The following is a 26194-nucleotide window of genomic DNA, read 5'->3' on the forward strand; positions in this document are numbered from 1 at the left end:
ATCTCCATGAACAGATGGGACTGGATGCCATGATCTTCATTTTCTGAATGTTGAGCTTTAAGCCAACTTTTTCACTCTCCTCTTTCACTTTCATCAAGAGGCTCTTTAGTTCCTCTTCACTTTCTGCCATAAGGGTGGTGTCATCTGCATATTAGTCAAGTCAGCAATCTTGACTCCAGCTTGTGCTTCTTCCAGCCCAGCATTTCTTATGATGTATTCTGCATATAAGTTAAATAAGCAGGGTGACAATATACAGCCTTGATCCTTTTCCTATTTGGAACCAATCTGTTTTCCCATGTCCAGTTCTAACCTTACCTGCATATAGGTTTCTTCCTGACCTGCATAAAGGTTTCTCAAGAGGCAGGTCAGGTGGTCTGGTATTCCCATCTCTTTCAGAATTTTCCACAGTTTATTGTGATACAAACAGTCAAAGGTTTTGTCATAGTCAATAAAGCAGAAATAGATGGTTTTTGTTTTTGGAACTCTCTTGTTTTTGCAATGATCCAGCAGTTGTTGGCAATTTGATCTCTGGTTCCTCTGCCTTTTCTAAAACCAGCTTGAATATCTAGAAGTTCACGGTTCACGTATTGCTTAAGCCTGGCTTGGAGAATTTTGAGCATTACTTTACTAGCGTGTGAGATGAGTGCAATTGTGTGGTAGTTTGAGCATTCCTTGGCACTGCCTTTCTTTGGGACTGGAGTGAAAAATGACCTTTTCCAGTCCTGTGGCTACTGCTGAGTATTTCAAATTTGCTGACATATTGAGTGCAGCACTTTCACAGCATCATCTTTCTGGATTTGAAATAGCTCAACTGGAATTCCATCAAATCCACTACCTTTGTTTGTAGTGATGCTTTCTAAGGCCCACTTGACTTCACATTCCAGGATGTCTGGCTCTAGGTGAGTGATCACACCATTGTGATTATCTGGGTCATGAAGCTCTTTTTTGTACAGTTCTTCTGTGTATTCTTGCCACCTCTTCTTAATATCTTCTGCTTCTGTTAGGTCCATACCATTTTTGTCCTTTATCGAGCCCATCTTTGCATGAAATGTTCCCTTGGTACCTCTAATTTTCTTGAAGAGATCTCTAGTCTTTCCCATTCTGTTGTTTTCCTCTATTTCTTTGCATTGATCGCTGAGGAAGGCTTTCTTATCTCTCCTTGCTATTCTTTGGAACTCTGCATTCAGATACTTATATCTTTCCTCTTCGCCTTTGCTTTTCACTTCTCTTCTTTTCACAGGTATTTGTAAGGCCTCCCCAGACAGCCATTTTGCTTTTTTGCATTTCTTTTCCATGGGGATGGTCTTGATCCCTTTCTCCTGTACAATGTCATGAACCTCCGTCCATAGTTCATCAGGCACTCGATCTATCAGATCTAGGCCCTTAAATCTATTTCTCACTTCCACTGTCTAATCATAAGGGATTTGATTTAGGTCATACCTGAATGGTCTAGTGGTTTTCCCTACTTTCTTCAATTTAAGTCTGAATTTGGCAATAAGGAATTCATGATCCGAGCCACAGTCAGCTCTCAGTCTTGTTTTTGCTGACTATGTAGAGCTTCTCCATCTTTGGCTGCAAAGAATATAATCAATCTGATTTCAGTGTTGACCATCTGGTGATGTCCATGTGTAGAGTCTTCTTTTGTGTTGTTGGAAGAGGATGTTTGCTATCACCAGTGTGTTCTCTCGGCAAAACTGTATTAGCAACCTAGACAGCATATTAAAAAGCGGAGACATTACTTTGCTGACAAATGTTCATCTAGTGAAAAATAATTTTTTCAGAAATCTTGTATGTATGTGAGAGTTGTAGCATAAAGAAGACTGAACGCTGAGGAATTGATGCTTTTGAACTGTGGTGTTGGAGAAGACCGAGCATTCGTTGCACTGCAAGGAGTTCAAACTAGTAATCCTGAAGGAAATCAGTCCTGAATATTCATTGCAAGGACTAATACTGAAGCTGAAACTCCAATACCTTGGGCATCCTATGTGAAGATTGACTGACTGGAAAAAACCCTGGAGCTGGGAAAGATTGAAGGCAGGAGGAGAAGGGGACAACAAAGATGAGATGGTTGGATGGCATCACTGACTTAATGGACATGAGTCTGAGCAAGCTCTGGGAGTTGGTGATGAACAGGGAAGCCTGGCACGCTGCATTCCATGGGGTTGCAAAGAGTTGGACACTCTGAGTGACTGAACTGAACTGAAACCATAACAAATAATCTTGCCACTGAACATAATATGAACTCACTGTCATAAAACTTGCTTCAGAAACTAGGCCATGTCATTCTAATCACCATGTTACCCTCCTCAACCATGGTGTTATCAAGAGGAAACACTAAATATTCCTTGAAGTAAACCAATTATAACTTGGAATGCCTGTTATCTCTGAAGAAGAATGGCTGTGTTAAATGTGTCTGTGTTTCCATTTATTAATTAAATTAGAAGTCTTCAACTTTTCTAGTGTAATATTAAAGAACACAAAAACTGGAATTTCAGACATAAAATTTTTGATCCTCAGCCAGTTTGTGCAGATCCAAGTGTGAAATCCTAGGAAATTCAGTTAAGTTCTCTAATAGGAAATTCATTTCCTCATCAGTAAATTAGAACAATTATTCTAACGTACTTATCACAGGAACTGTACAAATTAAGCACTCAGTAAGTGGTAGCTATCATTTTTATATGAAATTAGCTCTGTAGGATATTGATGAGTAAGTCAGTATATATTCCAATATGTGTTTGATTCAAGAAGAAAGCTGTTGATTTAATTACAAAGTTATTTCATGCTAAGATAAACACAAATGCTTACAATTGAGATATTTGGTAATTATGTATAGATTATTCTAGGTTTGTTTCTAAAGAAAGCTGAAACTAAGTGATAAAAGAATTAATTCTGTATTTCTTTTAGTAGTTTAGCACATGATAATGCAGTTTTAAAAAGAGTAAAAACATTTACTCTGACCCTTAAGAATTAAAGAATTCTTAATTATTTAATTCAATCATTATATTTTAAATGTTGGATCTGTATTTAATTTTATTGGGAAAATAATTTGTCAGTATATTATGTGAGTTGAATAACATTAATAACTACCACTTGCCCCAATCTGCCAAAGTTTATGAAATGCTAACCTACTTCAGATTGGCTAAGTTGTCTGAGATTGTGGTTTCAGTCTGTCTGCCCTCTGATGCCCCTCTCAGTGCCTACCCTCTTACCTGGGTTTCTCTTACCTTGGACTTGGGGTATCTCTTCACGCTGCTCCAGCAAAGTGCAGCTGCTGCTCCTTACCTTGGACGTGGGGTAGCTCCTTTCGGCCGCTCTTGGGCTGTGCAGTTGCTGCTTCTTTCAAATCCTAAAAGATGATGCTGTGAAAGTGCTGCACTCAATATGCCAGCAAATTTGGAAAACTCAGCAGTGGCCACAGGACTGGGAAAGTTCAGTTTTCATTCCAATCCCAAAGAAAGGCAATGCAAAGAATGTTCAAACTACCACACAATTCCACTCGTCTCACACGCTAGTAAAGTAATGCTCAAAATTCTCCAAACTAGGCTTTAGCAATTCGTGAACCGTGAACTTCCAGATGTTCAAGCTGGTTTTAGAAAAGGCAGAGGAACCAGAGATCTAATTTCCACTATCCTTTGAATCATCAAAAAAGCAAGAGAGTTCCAGAAAAATATCTATTTCTGCTTTATTGACTGTGCCAAAACCTTTGACTGTGTGGATCACAATAAACTGTGAACAATTCTGAGAGATGGGTATACCAGAACACCTCACCTGTCTCTTGAGAAATCTATATGGAGGTCAGGAAGCAAAAGTTAAAACTGGACATGGAACAACAGACTGCTTCCAAATGGGAAAAGGGGTACATTAAGGCTGTATATTGTCACCTCACTTATTTAACTTCTGTACAGAGTACATCATAAGAAACGCTGGGCTGGAAGAAGCACAAGCTGGAATCAAGATTGCCAGGAGAAATATCATTAACCTCAGATATGCAGATAACACCACCCTTATGGCAGAAAGTGAAGAGGAACTAAAGAGCCTCTTGATGAAAGTGAAAGAGGAGAGTGAAAAGGTTGGCTTAAAGCTCAACATTCAGAAAACGAAGATCATGGCATCCAGTCCCATCACTTCATGGGAAATAGATGGGGAAACAGTGGAAACAGTGTCAGACTTTATTTTGGGGGGCTCCAAAATCACTGCAGATGGTGATTGCAGCCATGAAATTAAAAGACGCTTACTCCTTAGAGGGAAAGTTATGACCAACCTAGACAGCATATTCAAAAGCAGAGACATTACTTTGCCAACAAAGGTCCGTCTAGTTAAGGCTATGGTTTTTTCAGTAGTCATGTATGGATGTGAGAGTTGAACTATAAACAAAGCTGAGTGCCGAAGAATTGATGTTTTTGAAGTGTGGTGTTGGAGAAGACTCTTGAGAGTCCCTTGGACTGCAAGGAGATCCAGCCAGTCCATCCTAAAGGAGATCAGTCCTGGGTGTTCATTGGAAGGACTGATGCTGAAGCTGAAACTCCAAACCTTGGTCACCTGATGTGAAGATCTGACTCATTGAAAAGACCCTCATCCCCCGACAGAGGATGAGATGGTTGGATTGCATCACCGACTCGATGGACATGAGTTTGGGTAAACCCTGGGAGTTCATGATGGACGAACTTGGGAGGCCTTGTGTGCTGCTGTTCATGGAGTCACAAAGAGTCAGACATGACTGAGCGACTGAACTGAACTAAACCTATTTCAGAGACGAAAAGGCACATATAAAAAGTTAAAAAGAGACAAATATTAAATAAACAATTTTTTTAGGGAAACTAAAAATCTTTTTTTTTGGAAGCATAAAGATGATACATCCATGCTCAGTTGTGTCTGACTCTTTTTGACCCTATGGACTATAGTCCACCAGGCTTCTCAGTCCATTCCATTTTTCCCAGCAAGAATATTGGGGTGGGTTGCCATTTCGTCTTCTAGGGTGTCTTCCTGACCCAGGGATCGAACCTATGTCTCTTGCATCTCCTACACTGCAAGAGGATTCTTTACTGCTGTGCAACTGGTGAAGCCCAAGGAAAACACAGGACTCTCCTATCTTGAAAGAGTGCTATTTCCACCCTCTCTTCATTCTTGTTTTTTCAAAATACATGGTTACAAAGAGAAAGAAATATGTATCTGCTCATTGGCCACCAAATGTTCTTAAACAGGACTCAAGTTTGAGTTTTAGATACAACAAAAAAATTTCTATCCTTATCTTGAAATCATTCTAAGAACTCAGTTTGCTTCCTGTGGTTTAGCTGAATCCAGATTGAAAAAGGAAAAATATATATATATATAAGAAAATTTTATATTTCTGTTTGAAAAAATCTTCAAAATAGTAATTTAGAAGAACTGAAAACCTACAGGGAGTATTTCATTTTGAGTGTCTTTACTTTTGAATCAATTTTAGAAACAGTAGTAGGCAAAAAAGAAACTATGTTTTACTGTGCTCCTGCTTATAAGTGACTGATTATGAAATAAGCACATGGTAGTACATATGTATGTGTGTTTATTGATAAAAGTATCAAAATAGAATCATAATTTAATGTCTCCAATTCAGCTTTAGAGTAGAAGAAAGCATGAAAAAGAAAAAGTCTATGTAGGTGAAAGGGGGAAGGTAAACTATTTAATGGTTTAATGGTTTTTAGATCTGATATTTTAATATAACCCTTAGAATCTGTGAATTAAACTCATTATTTTTTTTCATTGTTACTTATTCTCTTATTCTTGTGAATAAATATAAATTAGTTCTCCCAGTAGTATTCTTTCCAGCTTAGCTACAAAGTATTCTTGAGCTCCCCTTGTGGTACAGCTGGTAAAGAATCTGCCTGCAGTGTGGGAGACCTGGGTGCAATTCCTGGGTCAGGAAGATCCACTGGAGGAGGAAATAGCAACCCACTCCAGTAATCTTGCCTGGAGAATTCCATGGACAGAGGAGTACAGGCTGCAGTCCATGGAATCGCAGAGTCAGACATGACTGTGCGACTATCTTTCACTTTCAGGCGGTTCTAGTACCATCTTTCAGCACAAGTGACACTGATCAACTTTTGTTAAGAAATGTGAACTGAAACAACTAAGTAATAGAATAATCAGAAAGAAAAATGCAGCTGCTCCTTGACTACCAAGGAATTTCATTCTCATTTTGGGAATGAAATTTTACATGTCCATATTTGCTTGGTAATTCACTGTCAACAATTCAGAGTATAAATGACACTTCATTAGAAGTCAGGAGACCTGAGAGTCTATTCCTGGCTTTTATTATGGCATAAGAGGACCCGAGAGTCTATTCCTGGCTTTTATTATGGCATAAGAGGAGGCACTACTTTATAAAGCATTTCTTGTTGTTCAGTCGCTCAGTTGTGTCTGACTCTTTGTGACTCCATGGACTGCCACATGCCAGGCTTCCTTGTCCTTCACCATCTTCCAGAGTTTTATAAAGCATTATAGAATTTTAATGTCAAAATGTCTGCTCTGTGACCAGAATTACAGAGTAGACATATGAAAATCATCAGAGGTCTTAGGTGGTTTCCATACCAAATACCAAACAAAATTTGTTTTGCGTTGGGCACCATATTTTGAATTTCCATCTTCTTTCTATATTCAGTTCAGTTCAGTTGCTCACTCCTGTGCAACCCTTTGCAACGCATGAATCGCAGCACACCAGGCCTCCCTGTCTATCACCAACTCCCGGACATCACTCAAAATCACGTCCATCGAGTTGGTGATGCCATCCAGCCATCTCATCCTCTGTCATCCCCCTCCCTTTCTTCCCTCAATCTTTCACAGCAACAGGGTTTTCTCCAATGAATCAAATCTTCACATGAGGTGGCCAAAGTATTGGAGTTTCAGCTTTAGCCTCAGTCCTTCCAATGAACACCCAGGACTGATCTCCTTTAGGATGGACTAGCTGGATCTTCTTGCAGTCCAAGGGACTCTCAAGAGTCTTCTCCAACATCACACTTCAAAAGCATCAATATTTTGGCGCTCAGCTTTCTTCACAGTCCAATTCTCACATCCATACATGATCACTGGAAAAACCATAGCCTTGACTAGATGGATCTTTGTTGGCAAAGTAATGTCTCTGCTTTTGAATATGCTGTCTAGGTTGGTCATAACTTTCCCTCTAAGGAGTAAGTGTCTTTTAATTTCATGGCTGCAGTCACCATCTGCAGTGATTTGGAGCCCCCCAAAATAAAGTCTGACACTGTTTACACTGTTTCCCCATCTATTTCCCTAGAAGTGATGGGACCGAATGCCATGATCTGTTTTCTGAATGTTGAGCTTTAAGCCAACCTTTTCACTCTCCTCTTTCATTTTCATCAAAAGGCTTTTTAGTTCCTCTTCACTTTCTGCCATAAGGGTGGTGTCATCTGCATATCTGAGCTTATTTATATTTCTCCCGGCAATCTTGACTCCAGCTTGTGTTTCTTCCAGCCCAGCGTTTCTCAGGATGTACTCTGCATAGAAGTTAAATAAGCAGGGTGACAATATACAGCCTTGACATACTCCTTTTCCTATTTGGAACCAGTCTGTTGTTCTATGTCCAGTTCTAACTGTTGTCTCCTGACTTGCATATAGGTTTCTCAAGAGGCAGGTCAGGTGGTCTGGTATTCCCATCTCTTTCAGAATTTTCCATAGTTTATTGTGATCCACACAGTCAAAGGCTTTGCCATAGTCAATAAAGCAGAAATAGATGTTTTTTCTGGAACTCTTTTACTTTTTCCATGATCCAGCAGATGTTGGTATTTTGATCTCTGGTTCCTCTGCTTTTTCTAAAACCAGTGTGAACATCTGGAAGTTCACTGTTCACATATTGCTGAAGCCTGGCTTGGAGAATTTTGAGCATTACTTTACTAGTGTGTGAGATGAGTTCAATTGTGTGGTAGTCTGAGCATTCTTTGGCATTGCTTTTCTTGGGGATTGAAATGAAAACTGACCTTTTCCAGTCCTGTGGCAACTGCTGAGTTTTCCAAATTTGCTGACATATTGAGTGCAGCACTTTCACAGCATCATCTTTCTGGATTTGAAATAGCTCAACTGGAATTTCATCACCTCCACTAGCTTTGTTCATAGTGATGCTTTCTAAGGCCCACTTGACTTCGCATTCCAGGATGTCTGGCTCTAGGTGAGTGATCACACCATCATGATTATCTGGGTCATGAAGCTCTTTTTTGTACAGTTCTGTGTATTCTTGCCACCTCTTCTTAATATCTTCTGCTTCTGTGAGGTCCATACTATATTTGTCCTTTATTGAGCCCATCTTTGCATGAAATGTTCCCTTGGTATCTCTAATTTTCTTGAAGAGATCTCTAGTCTTTCCCATTCTGTTGTTTTCCTCTATTTCTTTGCATTGATCGCTGAGGAAGGCTTTCTTATCTCTCCTTGCTATTCTTTGGAACTCTGCATTCATATGCTTATCTTTCCTTTTCTCCTTTGCTTTTTGCTTTTCTTCTTTTCACAGGTTTTTGTAAGGCCTCCCCAGACAGCCATTTTGCTTTTTTTGCATTTCTTTTCCATGGGGATGGTCTTGATCCCAGTGTCCTGTTCAATGTCACGAACCTCCATCCATAGTTCATCAGGCATTCTATCTATCAGATCTAGGCCCTTAAATCTATTTCTCACTTCCACTGTCTAATCATAAGGGATTTGATTTAGGTCATACCTTAATGGTTTAGTGGCTTTCCCTACTTTCTTCAATTTAAGTCTGAATTTGGCAATAAGGAGTTCATGATCTGAGCCACAGTCAGCTCCCAGTCTTGTTTTTGCTGACTGTATAGAGCTTCTCCATCTTTGGCTGCAAAGAATATAATCAATCTGATTTCAGTGTTGACCATCTGGTGATGTCCATGTGTAAAGTATCTCTTGTGTTGTTGGAAGAGGGTGATTGCTATGACCAGTGCATTCTCTTGGCAAAACTCTGTTAGCCTTTACCCTGCCTCATCTGTATTCCAAGGCCAAATTTGCCTGTTACCCAGGTGTTTCTTGACTTCCTACTTTTGCATTCCAGTCACCTATAATGAAAAGGACATCTTTTTTGGGTGTTAGTTCTAAAAGGTCTTGTAGGTCTTCATAGAACTGTTCAACTTCAGCTTCTTCAGCATTACTGGTTGAGGCATAGGCTTGGATTACCATGATATTGAATGGTTTGCCTTGGAAACGAACAGAGATCATTCTGTCATTTTTGAGATTGCATCCAAATACTGCATTTCAGACTCTTTTGTTGACCATGATGGCTACTCCATTTCTTCTAAGGGATTCCTGCCCACAGTAGTAGATATAATGGTCATCTGAGTTAAATTCATCCATTCCAGTCCATTTGAGTTCGTTGATTCCTAGAATGTTGACATTCACTCTTGCCATCTCCTGTTTGACCACTTCCAATTTGCCTTGATTCATGGACCTGACATTCCAGTTTCCTATGCAATATTGCTCTTTACAGCATCAGACCTTGCTTCTATCACCAGTCACATCCACAGCTGGGTATTGTTTTTGCTTTGGCTCCATCCCTTCATTCTTTCTGGGGTTATTTATCCACTGATCTCCAGTAGCATATTGGGCAACTACTGACCTAGGGAGTTCCTCTTTTAGTGTCCTATCATTTTGCCTTTTAATACTATTCATGGGGTTCTCAAGGCAAGAATACTGAAGTGGTTTGCCATTCCCTTCTCCAGTGGACCACATTCTGTCAGACCTCTCCACCATGACCCACCCGCCTTGGGTGGCCCCACACGGCATGGTTTAGTTTCATTGAGTTAGACAAGGTTGTGTTCCATGTGATCAGATTGACTAGATATAAACAAGCTCTTCAGAAAGCACCTCAACAACTGTTCTAGTATAAAAATAATCATAGCAGATGATTTCACATCTTACTTTTAGTCATTTAATCCCCACAGCTGTATTTTCCTATGCCTCTTTTTTTTTTTTTTTTTTAAGGCAAAATTGATCTTAAATAGCAGTTCTGTCATATCTGTTCTTTGGACATGTAACTGCATCAGCAGCTCTTGGTTTCTGCATATTTGGGGGGATAAAGTACATATAGTCCTGGATAACAGAGCACCTCTCTTTGTGACCTGAGAAGTAATGGTTACCTCTGTTTTTAGTGGGGCTTCCCAGGTGGTGCTAGTGGTAAAGAACCCGCCTGCCAATGCAGGAGGCATAAGAGGCGCAGATTCGATCCCTGGATAGAGAAGGTCCCCTGGAGGGGTGAGTGGCAACCCACTCCAGTATTCTTGACTGGAGAATCCCAGGGACAGAGGAACCTGGCAGGCTATAGCCCATGGCATTGCAAAGAGCCAGACATGACTAAAGCGATTTAGCATGCACCCACTGATTTTAATCAGATCTCCATGACTATGATATTCTTTACTGGGTATACCTTTTATTACCAATTAATGAAATACCATTACTTGCCAGCCCTTTATTACTGAGTATCAGGTAATCGTTAGTTAAGCCCTTCCTTACACGTCTGTTTTACAAATTGCTGCTATAGTAGTTTTCTTTGAACTTAATCTATACTTGTAACAATAATTTACCCTGTTGCATTTCTCCCAGATTCAGGCCCTCTATCCTAACTTCCTTAGAAGTAGATCTACTCTATCAGCCCTGTTCATACCAAAAACTAATTTTCATCTTTTATCTGCTTTTTCCTAGATAGCAGGACAGGACAGGTGCTGCTTCACAAGGATTCGGTTCAGTTCAGTTCAGTCGCTCAGTCGTGTCCGACTCTTTGCAACCCCATGAATCACAGCACGCCAGGCCTCCCTGTCTATCACCAACTCCCGGAGTTCACTCAGACTCACGTCCATCGAGTCAGTGATGCCATCCAGCCATCTCATCCTCTGTCATCCCCTTCTCCTCCTGCCCCCAATCTCTTCCAGCATCAGAGTCTTTTCCAATGAGTCAACTCTTCGCATGAGGTGGCCAAAGTACTGGAGTTTCAGCTTTAGCATCATTCCTTCCAAAGAAATCCCAGGGCTAATCTCCTTCAGAATGGACTGGTTGGATCTCCTTGCAGTCCAAGGGACTCTCAAGAGTCTTTTCCAACACCACAGTTCAAAAGCATCAATTCTTCAGCACCCAGCCTTCTTCACAGTCCAACTCTCACATCCATACATGACCACAGGAAAAACCATAGCCTTGACTAGACGAAACTTTGTTGGCAAAGTAATGTCTCTGCTTTTCAATATGCTATCTAGGTTGGTCATAACTTTCCTTCCAAGGAGTAAGCGTCTTTCATTTTCATGGCTGCAGTCACCATCTGTAGTGATTTTGGAGCCCCACCAAAATAAAGTCTGACACTGTTTCCCCATCTATTTCCCATGAAGTGATGGGACCGGCTGCCATGATCTGCATTAGAGGGATCAATTTTCTACTGAGGACTAGATCCCTCTAGAGAGCACAAATATCTCTTATGATGGGGATGCCACAGTCCCATGTAATTCTCATTCCAATTTTGTGCAGCCTTTGTCCATGGGAAGATTTTCTTTTCATTGTGCCAAAATTTGCTTCTGTAAAGCTCTTATCCACTGGTCCCTGTTTTGTTTCCTGGGTCCAACCAGAAATACATCTAATCTTGTTTCCACATGAAGCTAGAGTCGGCAAGACCTGGAGTCTTATTGGACCCTAAGAAGGAAAGAGTAGCTTGTAACAGCTGTGAAATCACACTACATACACAGCCTATATTGTTTTGCCTTCTTATTAATATTTAAAAGGATATGTTAAGAAAGTGTCTGATTCATTGTTTATGCTATTGTTTGTAGTTGGGACTGGCTGAAATATAACCCAAGTGAGACACCTCTATTAGTCTGCCATAACTGCCTAACACTTGTCCTAGACTGCTGTAGCTAAATACCACACATTGAGTTATTTAAATACAGAAATTCATCATCTTACATTTCTGCAACCTAAAAGTCTGAGGTCAATCAAGCAAGCAGGATTGCTTCTGTTGGTTGTGAGCAAAAGTCTGTTTCAAATTTCTCTCCTGAATTCTGGTGGTTTACTGGCAATCTTGGTGATCCCTGAAGTGTAAAAGCATCACCCCAATCATTATCTTCTTGTTCACATGATATTCTCCCTGTGTATCCATAGTATGTCTAAACTTCTCCTTTAGACATATTACATACATACATCAGTCCTCCTTTATGAAGACATCAGTCATATTAGATTGAGGCCCAGCATAATAACCTCATTTCAATTTGATCATCTACAGAAATCTTGTTTCCAAATAGAGTTACATTCTGAGGTACTGGGCGTTGGGACTTCAACATATGAATTTAACCTATAACAATAACCACATTTGTATTATGAACTATAATTTCGAGAAAGTTATTAAACACTTTTTGACTTTCTTCCTTGATAAAAGGACTATAATAATAATACTTAACTTCACAGAGTTGTGATGAACTAATATTCACCTTACAAACCACTAGTCTTGAATCATATATAAGTGGGAGTCACTTTTGTATATTTCTGTCATACTACTTGTCTGGCCACCATGGATATACCCCTTCCATTTTTTGTGGCTTCATTTCTAGGATGACAATCCAAGTGGTTCCAGTAGTTCCTTTATATGATTTGACTTATTTTTCATCAGCTTGTTCATTCTTCTCCAAACATGATCCACTTTGACTATAGACCTATTCATTACATAGACATAGTGTGTGCATATGTACTCAGTCGTTCAGTTGTGTCCGACTTTTTTCAGCCCTATCGACTGTAGCCCACCAAGTTTCTCTGTTCATGGAATTTTGCAGGCAAGAATATCAGAGTGGGTTGCCATTTCCTACTACAGAGGATTTTCCCAACCCAGGGATCAAACCTGCATCTCTTGCATCTCCTGCATTGGCAGGCAGATTCTTTATTACTGCGCCATCTGAGTAGCCACCATTTTGACTATAATTCTTTTCAAAAAGGACCCCAAATTTGAAAACAAAATAACACAGTAGAAACAAATTATGATTTTTCTTGTAAATTATATTTATTAATGTTTATTTGGAGAAGGCAATGGCACCCCACTCCAGTACTCTTGCCTGGAAAATCCCATGGATGGGGGAGCCTGGTAGGCTGCAGTCCATGGGGTTGCTAGGAGTCGGACACGACTGAACGACTTCACTTTCACTTTTCACTTTCATGCATTGGAGAAGGAAATGGCAATCCACTCCAGTGGTCTTGCCTGGAGAATCCCAGTGACAGGGGAGCCTGATTAGTTATTTTTCTTCCTTTTCCTTGAAACAGATACCTATATCACAGTGAACTCATGTTGCTCTCTGATGTTTGCTCAAAAATATCCTGTGTTGGTGAAAATGAAAGTGCATTTAAGAGGGAAACGCAGTATTTAGGAGACGGATGACAGATAGATAGATAGATAGACAGACTGAGAGATTTACTGCAGTTAACTGGATTAGGTAACTGGGTTTATAGAAAGAAACTGGGCTATAACCAGGTAAGCTAGAAATCCATAGGACAGTCCATCAAGAAAGGCAGACTGGAAACTTCAGCAGGAGCAGATTTTATAGTGGACAAGCAGAATTTCTCCTTCCTCAGGGAAATCTCAATTCTGTTCATAATGTCTTTCAACAGGTTGAATCAGGCTCATCCAGACTATGTAAAATAATCTCCTTTTCATAAAATCAATTGATTGTCAATATGAATCACATTTATAAAATGTATTCGTGTGTATGTCTGCTAAGTTGCTGAGTCATGTCTGACTCTTTGTGACCCCATGGACTGTAGCCTGCCAGGCTCCTCTGTCCAGGGAATTCTCCAGGTGAGAACACTGAAACGGATTGTCATACTTTCCTCCAGCTGAAAGCAACCCATGGATCGAATGTGCATCTCTTATGTCTCCTGCATTAACATCCTGTGTGGTGCTAGTGGTAACACCACAGGGGAAGGCCAAAATATCTTCACAGCATCACCAAAATCCTCAGTAGATTCAGTGCAGTTCAGTTCTGTCACTCAGTTGTGTCCAACTCTTTGCGACCCCATGCACTGCAGCACGCCAGGCTTCCCTGTCCATCACCAACTCCCAGAGCTTACTCAAACTCTTGTCCATAGAGTCGATAACCTCATCATGTTGAAACTGAACATCTCAGGGACTCATTCCCATTCTAAAAACTATCAATGGTTGCCTGAAGTACCATATTCAAAGGGATTCTGAGGTTGTTTCCTGCCTCAGCAAAAAGATTACTTGGTACTGTCTACCAAATGCCAGGGATGAAGGAACAGTTATTTATAACATTTGCTATTCTTAACCTAACATCAAAAATAGATAAATAAAAATACTAGTAATATATGGCCAACTGTGATTTGTTTAACAACAGAGACTCAACATAATACACCATCAAGAAAAATGCAGCTATATATCATGATGTAAACAGAGACTGTCTAGGGCATACAAAACATGTTTAAATTTTTTCCAGTAGCCAGGTTTTCTATTATATTATGCAATGTAGTAAATTTGTGGAATAATGAAAATAATATCTAAAAGATGTCTAAGATGGATTACATTTTTGTCCTTGAGAACTTAAATTCTTCAAAGTGTTTATAACATACATCAAATGTTTACCACATTGTGCAGTTAGAATAAGTCAGTGGAAAATGGTTGTCAAGAAGAGAGATTTCAGTATCTCACCACTTCATTTGGATATTTAGAAAAGTACTTGAAAATCTAACAAATATTTTAATACATTGTTTTAAAAAGGGTTTTCTTAGACATAACTTTTAGACAAAATACTTAAACTACAATGTAGCCTTTCATGCATAGTTGTTTCCAGATTTTAAATCCTGTCGTTTCAATATTTATGAAGTCTATATTTTCCCATTCAACTGAGTTTGTTTCTCATGTTTCTTTAAAAAAATAAATATTGAGATCTGTAATTGTGGATGAAATAGTATTTATTTTCATAAAGTTTTTTTTATGCAGAGATACAGTAAAACTAATTAAAATAACCACAATTGCATACATGTTAAAAAGAAGATAAAAGGCAGAGAGAAATGTTTCTTCTATAGGTAAAAATCATATGTAATAAATGACCTAGTTACTGAGAGGACTAAGCAGGTTTCTGTGCTGGGCAGTATGCTACAAAATGACGAGACACAGAACTCACCACATGCAGCTACTCAGAACAATCATGCATGAAACTCTTTCAAGAACAGTGTCCTGTGACAAGTAAGTCCAGGAGTGTCCTGGATCCTTGACCGTGACTCCATGCTCGGTGAGCGCCTAACACTACAGCAGGTTCTGCGGGCTTGCCCAGCTACTTTCCCAATCTATGTGCACACTCTCCACATTCAGTTTCTTCTAACCCCAAATTTCATCCCTTCATTCCTCTTTTTTATGATTATGGACCTTGCTTTATATCTTTTTAAAAACTTTTAATTGTGTATTGGGGTGTAGCTGATTAGCAATGCTGTGATAGTTTCAAGTGAACAGCAAAGGAACTCAGTCATACATATACATGTATCCATTCTCTCCCAACCCCCCTCCCATCCAGGCTGCCACACAACATTGAGCAGAGTTCCACGTGCTATACAGTAGATCCTTGTTGGTTATCCATTTTAAATAGAGTAGTGTGTATAGGCAACCATAAATTCATTCTCTAAGTCCTTGAGTCTCTTTCTGTTTTTTAAGTTCATTTGTATCATTTCTTTTTACTTTCCACATATAAGGTATGTCATAGGATATTTTTCCCAAATATATGGGCCCCCAAATATTGACCCTGATTACAGATATTAATCTGTTAACAGAGCTTTATAATGGTTTATCTTCTCTTCAACCACATTTCCCTCTTCCAGTGCTCTTATCTCTACATCCTGGAAACTCCCAAGCCTGGTTCCTCTTTAATGGTTAGTTTACTTGACAAATGTATATTAAATGTTTGCTAAATGCATGACTAGAGGGCACTGATGATAAAATGGTTTATTGTCCTATATTCCTCAAACCACTGGCATCTTTCCAATCCCACATCTCTTTAACTCCATAAATTCTCCAAATTTAATGTCCCGTGTTAGCCTTAAATAGATTCAATTAGGATAATAGGTACCAATGTAATAGATGTGTTGAGTTAGAGACAAGCTTGGAAAAGATAAAATCAGAAGTTCTCAGCTTGGGGATTTTGCCCCCAGGGCACACTTGATAACATCTGGAGATATATTTAGCTGTATCAAGTGGAGGAGTAGATGTTAATGTCATCTAGTGGGGGGAGGGCAGGGGCCCTGTTGAACATCTTAAAATGCATGGGATAGCCTTCCCCAACAACAAAGTGTCCAGCCCAATGTCAGTGGTGCCAAGGTTGAGAAATCTTGACATAAATTAAAAGAGACTTAAAATTACTTTTTGGTGTGGATGAGGAACAAAGACACAGGTGAATTATCAATTTGTATTTTTACTAAAAATAAGCTTACATTTCTGAAACAGATTGTTTATCTAAAAAATAAACTTTCTAATTCATAATTGTTTTAACGAATGTCCAGAACAGGTGAGCATTTTTCTTGAGTCTTCTCAAGTATATTCCAGCCTAAAGGCAGTGGGAAAAAATATGAGCACATTTCAGGATTTTTACAACATCCTTAGCTTTCTGGGAACAACAAATATCAGTTCACCAAATAAACAAGCAAAACCCAAAAGACATGCCACTCACTGCTCTAAGACTTTTCCTGATTTTTTTCTACTATTGTTAATTGTGAAATTATCTTCTTTACATATCAATATTATTCTTTCAGTCTCATTCCTGCTGTTTTTAATAGTTGCTCTTACCATCAAAATAGCCTAATGATTGACATCAAAATCTTGGCTCATTTTCTCAAGATCAATATTTTTTTTTTACCTTTATGGTACATAGCTGCAATTGCTGTACTATTTCGAGTTCTTTGTACTCAATTATTTGAAGTTGATTTGTATTCTTTAACATTTCAGCAATAAATTGTCCTTTCAGTTGACAGCTATTTTAACGCAAAAATACATAAGAATGCAATTTCATAATAGTTCATCCTTGTGACTAGTTTTTCTGTTCATTTAGCTGTCTTTGCTTGTTTTTGCAAAAATGACATTTAAAAATCACTTTAGAGGAACTTCCCTGGTGGTCCGCTGGTTAGGACTTAATGCTTCCACTGCAGAGGGCTTGGGTTCAATCATTCAATTCCTGGTTGGGGAACTAAAATCCTATATGCTGTGTAGTGTGGCAAAAAAATTTTTTAATAAATTTTAAAAATTAAAATAATTGTAAATTTAAAAATTTAGGTAACTTACACCTGATTTAAAAGAAGGACTTTTATTTTTCACAATTATAATTCAAAAACTTTAAATTATCAAAAGTTCCTGTGTTAAATATTTTATATCCATTGACTCTCTGGAATAGTCATGTTGAGGGGTTTTTATTGATTTTATTTTTCCCAAGTATTAGTAATCTTTACCTCCACTTACCTTGTTTTGGGAAAAAACGTCTCTTTCTTTCTTAAGTAGGTCATAGCTATGTATATACATGTTTTGTCTTTCCTTTTAGATTACAAACTGCAGAGAAGAAATGGGCCCTTCTCAACCTTATATCTCCTGACACACTCAGCCAAATTTCTAGAAGTTAGAGTTGCATATATAACCATATGTATCTTCTATGTCTGTAATTAAAGATAAACTAAATTGATCTCTAATGCACTAGAGGAAAAAAACAGGAGTAAGTCAAGAGCTTGATATGGCTCTGGCATTAACGAGCATGAGCTACGTGACCTGAGGCAAGTTATATGATCTCTTGGGCATCGAGTCTTTCAGTTTAAGTATTTTTTTTTAAACCATCCACCTAAATATTACAAAGTGAGCAATGAGCTCCCTTCCCATTTTCCCTCAGAGGTGAGTAGAAATAAAGGTCCCTTATTCATGCAAAAATACCTGCCGCTGCCAGCTTTAATCAGAGTCTAAAAGGCATGGTCTTCTGGCAGCTGCTCCTATAAGTGGACAAAATAGTGGATGACAGCTTCTGGCTTTGGAAGCCTCTGGCAGTTACAGGTCCTTTCAGTAGAGTCCCAGTGTTGATTCCTCTTCTATTGCTATCCAATCAGCAGTATTACTAACGCTCACTATACCACAGATGACTGGAAAAGGTTCATATAGGTAAATGTAACTGTTGCAAACCACAGGAGAAAATCTGGCAGCAGTTAATAATAAAAGCATCGCTACTCTGCTCCAAACCCACATTCCTGTACTCTTTGTGATTCTGAGATTGAAATGGTGCAAATCACTTCTTTCCAGCTGGCTCTTGGTTAAGCTCTCCTAATAAGGGGCTTAGAAGAAATCTGGAAGGGTGGATGAAAGAAAAAGAGGTTGCTTTTTCCTATTTGCCTTTCCTTTCTGTTAGCATCCCTTCGCTTCCCTTCCCTGGCTGCATCACCCAGCCTCGTTTCCAGTTTTTACTCAATTCTCAGTACCACCCTCATCATACTTATCAGAGCTATCAGCCTGGGTGGCTGATGCACAATTTCAGAAGTCTTAGTATGACCTCCAGAGCATCCCTACTCCAAGATTCTGTGTTCTGACAATCCCAATAGTATTCTTTTGTTCCCTTAGCTCCAGCAGCAGTAGTTGCTTCCTGTAGTTGCTAGCTCAGTGTTGCTTTGTTCATCCTTTTTGACTTTGTGTGTGTGTGTGTGTTTTGTCACTCAGTCGTGTCCGACTCTTTGCAACCCTATGGACTGAGATCCACCAGGCTCCTCTGTCCATGAGATTCTCTAGGCAAGAATACTGGAGTGGGTTGCCATTTCCTTCTCCAGGGGATCTTCCCCATCCAGGGATTTAACCAAGGTCTCTTCCATTGCAGGCAGGTGCTTTACCATCTGAGCTACCAGGGAAGGCTTTACTGTCCTTCAATAACTATAAATCCAATTCCTTATATTAATGACATTTTCTCAGACTGTATTAAAACTAATGCAGGAGTTATATTAAAATATCCAAATAGATGCACAAGGCCAAATGTAGTCTATAATGGAAAGTTAAACACTTGTCTAGGGTGTGAAGGTGGAACTCTAGTACCGTGCTGTATATATGAGTGTGTATGTGTCTATGCAGGACCTAGTGAGTGAGAACAAGGCTGTTTATCTAAAGAGCTAAGGAACTTGAGAAATCAAGGCAGTTACTATCACACTAAGAACTTAAGGATTTTTAAGATGGCAAAATAGCCCATCTGCTGACCTCATCCTGTAACACCAACCCTAAACTACAGCGGTAGAAAAGAAACTTGGATTCTATTAGCTAAACAAAATAAAATATAAATTATAAGATAACCACAGAAAGAACGAAGGCTCTCTCTAACTGCCATGTTGTGGGTTGTTGTTCAGTTGCTCAGTCGTATGTGACTCTTTACAATCCATGAACTGCAGCATGCCAGCCTTCCCTGTCCTTCACTGTCTCCTGGAGTTTGCTCAAACTCATATCCATTGAGTCAATGATAATGCATATATGAGGCTATTGATATTTCTCCTGGCAATCCTGATTCCAGCTTGTGATTCATCCAGCCCAGTATTTTGTGTGATATACTCTGCATAGAAGTTAAATGAGCAGGGTGATGATATACACTCTTGACTTATTCCTTTACCAATTTGGAACTAGTCTGTTGTTCCATATCTGGTTCTAACTTTCGCTTCTTGACTTGAATACAGGTTCCTCAGGAGGCAGGTACGGTGGTCTGGCATTCCCATTTCTTGAAGAATTTTCAACAGCTTATAGTGATCCACACAAAGGCTATAGCCTAGTCAATGAAAGAGAAGTAGATGCTTTTCTGGAATTCTCTTGCTTTTTCTATGATCCAGTGGATGTTGGCAATTTGATCTCTGGTTTCAATGCCTTTTCTAAATCCAGCTTTACATCTGGAAATTCTCAGTTCACATACTGTTGAAGTCTAGCTGGAAGGATTTTTGAACATTACCTTGTTAGCATGTGAAATGAGTACAGCAATTATACAGTAGTTTGAACATTCTTTAATATTGCCCTTTTTTGAGATTGGAATGAAAACTGACCTTTTCCAGTTCTGTAGCCACTGCTGAGTTTTCCAAATTTGCTGGTACATTGAGTGTAGTACTTTCATATCATCATCTTTTAGGATTTGAAGTAGCTCAGCTGGAATTCCATTACCTCCACTAGTTTTGTTCATAGTAATGCTTCCTAAGGCCCACTTCACACTTCAGGATATCTGGCTCTAGGTGGATGACCACACCAGTGTGGTTATCTGGGTCATTAAGACCTTTTTTGTAAAGTTCTTCTGTGTATTCTTCCCACCTCTTCTTATATCTTTTGCTTCTGTTAGTTTCATACCGTTTTTGTCCTTTATTGTGCCCACTTTGCATAAACTGTTCCCTTGGTATCCCCAATTTTCTTGAGATCTCTAGTCTTCCCCATTCTATTGTTTTCCTTTATTTATTTGCATCATTCACGTAAGAACGGCTTTTTATCTCTCCTTGCTATTCTCTGGAACTCTGCATTCAATTTGCAGGAGGCACAGGCTAAGGCCCAAGATACAAGGTAGCCAAGGCAGGAGTGGAAGAAAAGAGCTTTAGTTTATTTCTAGTAATCATCCTGTTTCTACTATTGCCTTGGAACAAACATTATGTTCTTTACCTCAGAAGTGGGCAGGGACAGTCCAAAACACTAGGGCCTTTGCACAACATCAGGAAAGTTGGAGAATATCAGAGAAATAGGAGGTAAAGAAAATACAAATGGATTCAGATGGCAGCTTCCCCCTTTCATTTACGTTCTCTCTCCTTACCCTTAGACTTAATGGATTGCAAATCTAAAGAGGATGGCCTTACCCCAGTGCTGGTATTTTGAAAGAAAAAAAATAAGATGAAACTTGAGGGGAGTAGTTGCTTGGGACGTAGGAGCAAATAAACATGAAACATGGTCGTTCTATCATTCCCAGGACTCTCTATCCTAGAAAACAAGTGGAATAAGTATAAAAAGAGATAATGATAGGTTCTACCTCTCAGCATTGTTGTGAGGATTGAATACACTAATTCATGTAAATCATTTGGAAAATTCTAAGAATTATTTTAGCAGTCCCTGTTACTACTATTACAATGTTTTTACTTTTGGAGTATTTTTAGAGTATGCGTATAGGTGACAAGGATTCCTACATATTCAGTGTATAATCTAAGTATTATACTAAGTAGTACTTTATATTGATTATCTCACTTAATCCTCACACCAGTTATTTGTGATTGTTTTTCACCCGTTTTATAGGTTACAAAGTTTATGTAGTTAACCCACGGTAATAAAAGTACAAAGAGGTGGTTCAAGGTGAGTGCTATGATTGCTCATAGCTAAGAGACACCACATCCAATTGTGGACGATTAGCATTATTGACCCCGATTATTGCATATAGTTTTCCTAAGGTCTTAGCCTGGGCTAGTTCGTGCATAGTGGGATGCTCTTTCGTTAGTAGCCTTGTTTATCTTAGAATAGTTTCATTAGTTTACATTTCTCAGGCATCATTCCTATGAGAAAGCATTTTTCTGGAAGATGGTAAAGAAAGTGGCACCATTTAATTAATGCCAGAAGAGCTGAAAGGGATCATCTATGTAAAATGTGATGTTTATTTATTTTATTTGGAGGAGAGTTGCTTTACAATGTTGTGTTGGTTTCTGCAGTACAACAATGTGAATCAGTTATAAGCATTGTTGTTCAGTCACTTAGTCATTTCTGAATCTTTGCAACCCATGACCAAAGCATCCAAGGCTTCCCTGTTCTTCACTACTTCCCAGAGTTTGCTCAAATTCATTTCCATTGAGTCAATGATGCGTCCAATCATCTCATCCTCTGCCCCCACTTCTCCACCTACCCTCAATCTTTCCCAGCATCAGGATCTTTGCCAATGAGTTGGCTCTTTGTATCAGTCTTCCACAGAATTCTATCCATGGAAGACAAAGACTTTCATGACTCTTGAGTCTCATCTGAAAGAAGTTTCTCATGTTTGACCACTCATGCCTGTATAAATCCGGAATGTCCTAAAGTCAAACCAGAGCATTTTGCAATGATTCTCCAAAAAAGAGAGTACATAGTGCATTTTAGAGTCTATTTCTTAAATTGTGATTTGATTAATGAGACCTTCAAAATCTTGAGCATAAGGATCACTGGCATTTTCAAATAGAGAAAAATATCATAGTCCACACAATCTTTTCCATCTATTCAGAAAGCTTTCACTCTTTGGCGGTATAAAAACTATGAATAAGCTTAGGAATATGCTGTCCTTAGTCTTTCACGATTCTTAATACATACTTAAATAGTTGCTTTTTTATATAATTACATAGTAACTTTTTTCTCTATCATCATGAAGAAAGGCAGAAAACTTGTTTTATGTATGATGAGGTGTGAATTTAAGTAGTTAAGCTATTTCAGCATTGGATAGAATGTACTATCCATTCAAGCAGCTAAATACATGTTGTTTATTTTAAAATGACAAAAACAGATAAACTTGCATATTTTTGGTCTAAAAAATGTTGTTTGGCAAAAAATATCACCTGCTACTTAATATTTTATTTTTATGTGGGCTAATATGTAGATTTTATTCTGAAGAGTCTTGCTTTGCAGACCAGATCAGAAGATGATTAAGGGACTTCTGTGGTGGCCCAGGGGTTAAGAATCCACCTGCCAATGCAAGAGACATAAGAGATGCATGTTCAATCCTTAGGTTAGGAAGATCCCTTGGAGGAGGGCATGGCAACCCACTCCAGGATTTTAATCTGGAAACTCCCAGGGACAGAGGAGACTACTGGGCTTTAGTCCATAGGGTCACAAAGAGTCAGACACAACTGATGCAACTTAGCATTCAATGCAGGGGACATGGGTTTGATCTCTGGCCCAGGAAGATCCCACATGCCACAGGGCGATTAAACCTGTGAGCCGCAACTACTGAGCCTGTGTGCTGCACCCACTGAAGTCTGCAACCCCAGAGGTCATGTTCTGCAACAAGAGAAGCCTCAGCAATGAGAACATGAGCACCCAACTAGAGAGTAGCCCCGACTTGCCGCAACTAGGGAAAAAGACTGAGTGCAGCAACTAAGACCCAGCAGAGCAAAAAGAAAAAAAAAGAACCAAAATCTCTCATTGATGAAGAACAAATTCATATGAGATTTGCATTATCTACCCTACATTGCTTTTTTTTTTCACACTTTTAAATTTTGTATTGTGATATAGCCAGTTAACAAACAAGGTTGTGATAGTTTTATGTAAACAGTTGAGGGACTCAGCCATACATATATATGTATCCATTCTCCTCCTATATTGCTTTTTCTTTTTTTTTAACTTCTGTGAGACCAAATATCTCCAAATAGTTCTCAATAAGAAGTTTAAATCATGATCCTTTGTAGGACAACATATAAATAAAAAAATTATTATTAGAGAGTGAATGAAGTACATCAGAGGAGCAAGACCACATGAAGCAATTGAAACCACTTCACATTTCAATATCCTTCCAAAAACTAAAAATATCAATGCAGAAGAAAATAAATAATTCAAAAATAAATTTTGCAGGTTGACAATAAATCACTTGCTATTTAAAGTAAAAGACAGAAGTTTTTAAGGTAAAGAGAAAATTGCTCTTCCAGCACTGAAAGATGCTTATCAGAATGTGACAGGACAGGGGTTACACATTTAAATATAACAAGATTAGGCTTTTGATTCTCAAAGTAGAAAGAACATGTTCAGCAGGAATAGTTTTTACATTGCCTACTGGGCTGATTTAGAATCAATTCTATTATCTTTGGCATCAGCTGTGGTTCAGAGATTAGAGATTCTTAGTTTAAAAAAAAAAAAAGAAGTATTGGATTTAAAAATTTTTATTGTTGGTAAAATGCAACCTTATATAGCTTTTATTACACAAAGACTTCACCTAATTTTAGTTAACTTTAATATAAGATGTAATTTTTCAGCTTGACTTTTTAGTGTTTGTGTTAGATATAAAAATCCTATTAAGAAAAGTTTTAAATCAAAAGCCATTTATTATTTTAAAATATGTATTTATTTTCCATTATTTTCTAATACCTAGTGCTAGATTCTTGTTTAGTAAAAGAAACTTAAAGAAACAATTTAAATCTGAATGGCTTATTTTTCTGGACAATATTTTAATACTTCATTTTTATCCTGAAAAAATATGAAAATATATAATGCAAATGAACATTTACTCTAAGGTCATATTTCTCTCTTTCTCTAATAATTTGACTAGTTCTACTTGAAGTACAGTTGGCACTTGCACAATGCAGGTTTGAACCACCTGTATCCAGTTATGCATGGATACTTTTTATTAGTAAATATTAGAGTACTGCACACTTCCTGGTTGGTTGACTCCTTGGAAATGCAGAGAAACTGTTGACATGAAAGTTTAAATTATACACTGATTAATCCTCATATTGTAAAATAACATCAAGGGTGACCCCTGCCTTTTCCTTGGAATTAAATACCATCAAAGAAACTCTATTTCATTTAAATTTTGTATATGGACTACTTCAGTACGTATGTTGCTATAGACTAAGGGTTTGTGTTCCCTACAAAATTCATGCCAAAATCCTGCCCCTCAGTTTGATAGATTAGAAAGCGGGACTTTGGGAGCTGATTAGGTCATTTCAGTGGAGCTCTCATAAATGAGATTCAGTTCAATCGCTCAATCGTGTCCTACTCTTTGTGACCCCATGGACATCAGTACACCAGGCCTCCCTGTCCATCACCAACTCCCAGAATTTACTCAAACTCATGTCCATTGAGTCGGTGATGCCATCCAACCATCTCATCCTCTGTCATCCCTTTCTCCTCTGGCCTTCAATCTTTTCCAGAATCAGGGTCTTTTCAAATGAGTCAGCTCTTCACATCAGGTGGCCAAAGGATTGCCGTTTCTGCTTCAAGATCAGTCCTTCCAAAGAACAGTCAGGACTGATTTCCTTTAGGATGGACTGGCTGGATCTCCTTGCAGTCCAAGGGACTCTCAAGAGTCTTCTCCAATACCACAGTTCAAAAGCATCAATTATTCTGTGCTCAGCTTTCTTTGTAGTCCAACTCTCACATCCATACATGACCACTGGAAAAACCATCAATTATTCTGTGCTCAGCTTTCTTTGTAGTCCAACTCTCACATCCATACATGACCACTGGAAAAACCATAGCCTTAACTAGACAGACTTTGTTGGCAAAGTAACGTCTCTGCTTTTTAATATGCTGTCTAGGTTGGTCATAACTTTTCTTCCAAGGAGTAAGCGTCTTTTTATTTCATGGCTGCAGTCACCATCTGCAGTGATTTTGGAGCCAAAAGGAAAATAAAATCAGCCACTGTTTCCACTGTTTCTCCATCTATTACCCGTGAAGTGATGGGACCAGATGACATGATCTTCGTTTTCTGAATGTTGAGTTTTAAGCCAACTTTTTCACTCTCCTCTTTCACTTTTATCAAGAGACTTTTTAGTTCTTCACTTTCTGCCATAAGCGTGGTGTCATCTGCATATCTGAGGTGATTGATATTTCTCCCGGCAATCTTGATTCCAGCTTGTGCTTCTTCTAGCCCAGCGTTTCTCATGATGTACTCTGCATATAAGTTAAATAAGCAGGGTGACAATATACAGCCTTGACGTACTCCTTTTCCTATTTGGAACCAGTCTGTTGTTCCATGTCCAGTTCTAACTGTTGCCTCCTGACCTGCATACAGATTTCTCAAGAGGCAGATGAGGTGGTCTGGTATTCCCATCTCTTTCAGAATTTTCCAGAGTGTGTTGTGGTCACACAGTCAAAGGCTTTGGCATAGTCAGTAAAATAGAAATAGATGTTTTTCTGGAACTCTCTTGCTTTTTCCATGATCCACCAGATGTTGGCAATTTGATCTCTGGTTCCTCTGCCTTTTCTAAAACCAGCTTGAACATCTGGAACTTCATGGTTCACGTATTGCTGAAGCCTGGCTTGGAGAATTTTGAGCATTACTTTGCTAGTGTGTGAGATGAGTGCAATTGTGCAGTAGTTTGAGCATTCTTTGGCATTGCTTTTCTTAGGGATTGAAATGAAAACTGACCTTTTCCAGTCCTGTGGCCACTGATGAGTTTTCCAAATTTGCTGACATATTGAGTGCAGCACTTCATCTTTCAGGATTTGAAATAGCTCCACTGGAATTCCATCACCTCCACTAACTTTATTCATAGTGATGCTTTC

The sequence above is a fragment of the Bison bison genome, unplaced genomic scaffold (genome assembly GCF_000754665.1).
Source record: "Bison bison bison isolate TAMUID 2011002044 unplaced genomic scaffold, Bison_UMD1.0 scf7180017864471, whole genome shotgun sequence".
Classification (NCBI taxonomy): Eukaryota; Metazoa; Chordata; class Mammalia; order Artiodactyla; family Bovidae; genus Bison; species Bison bison.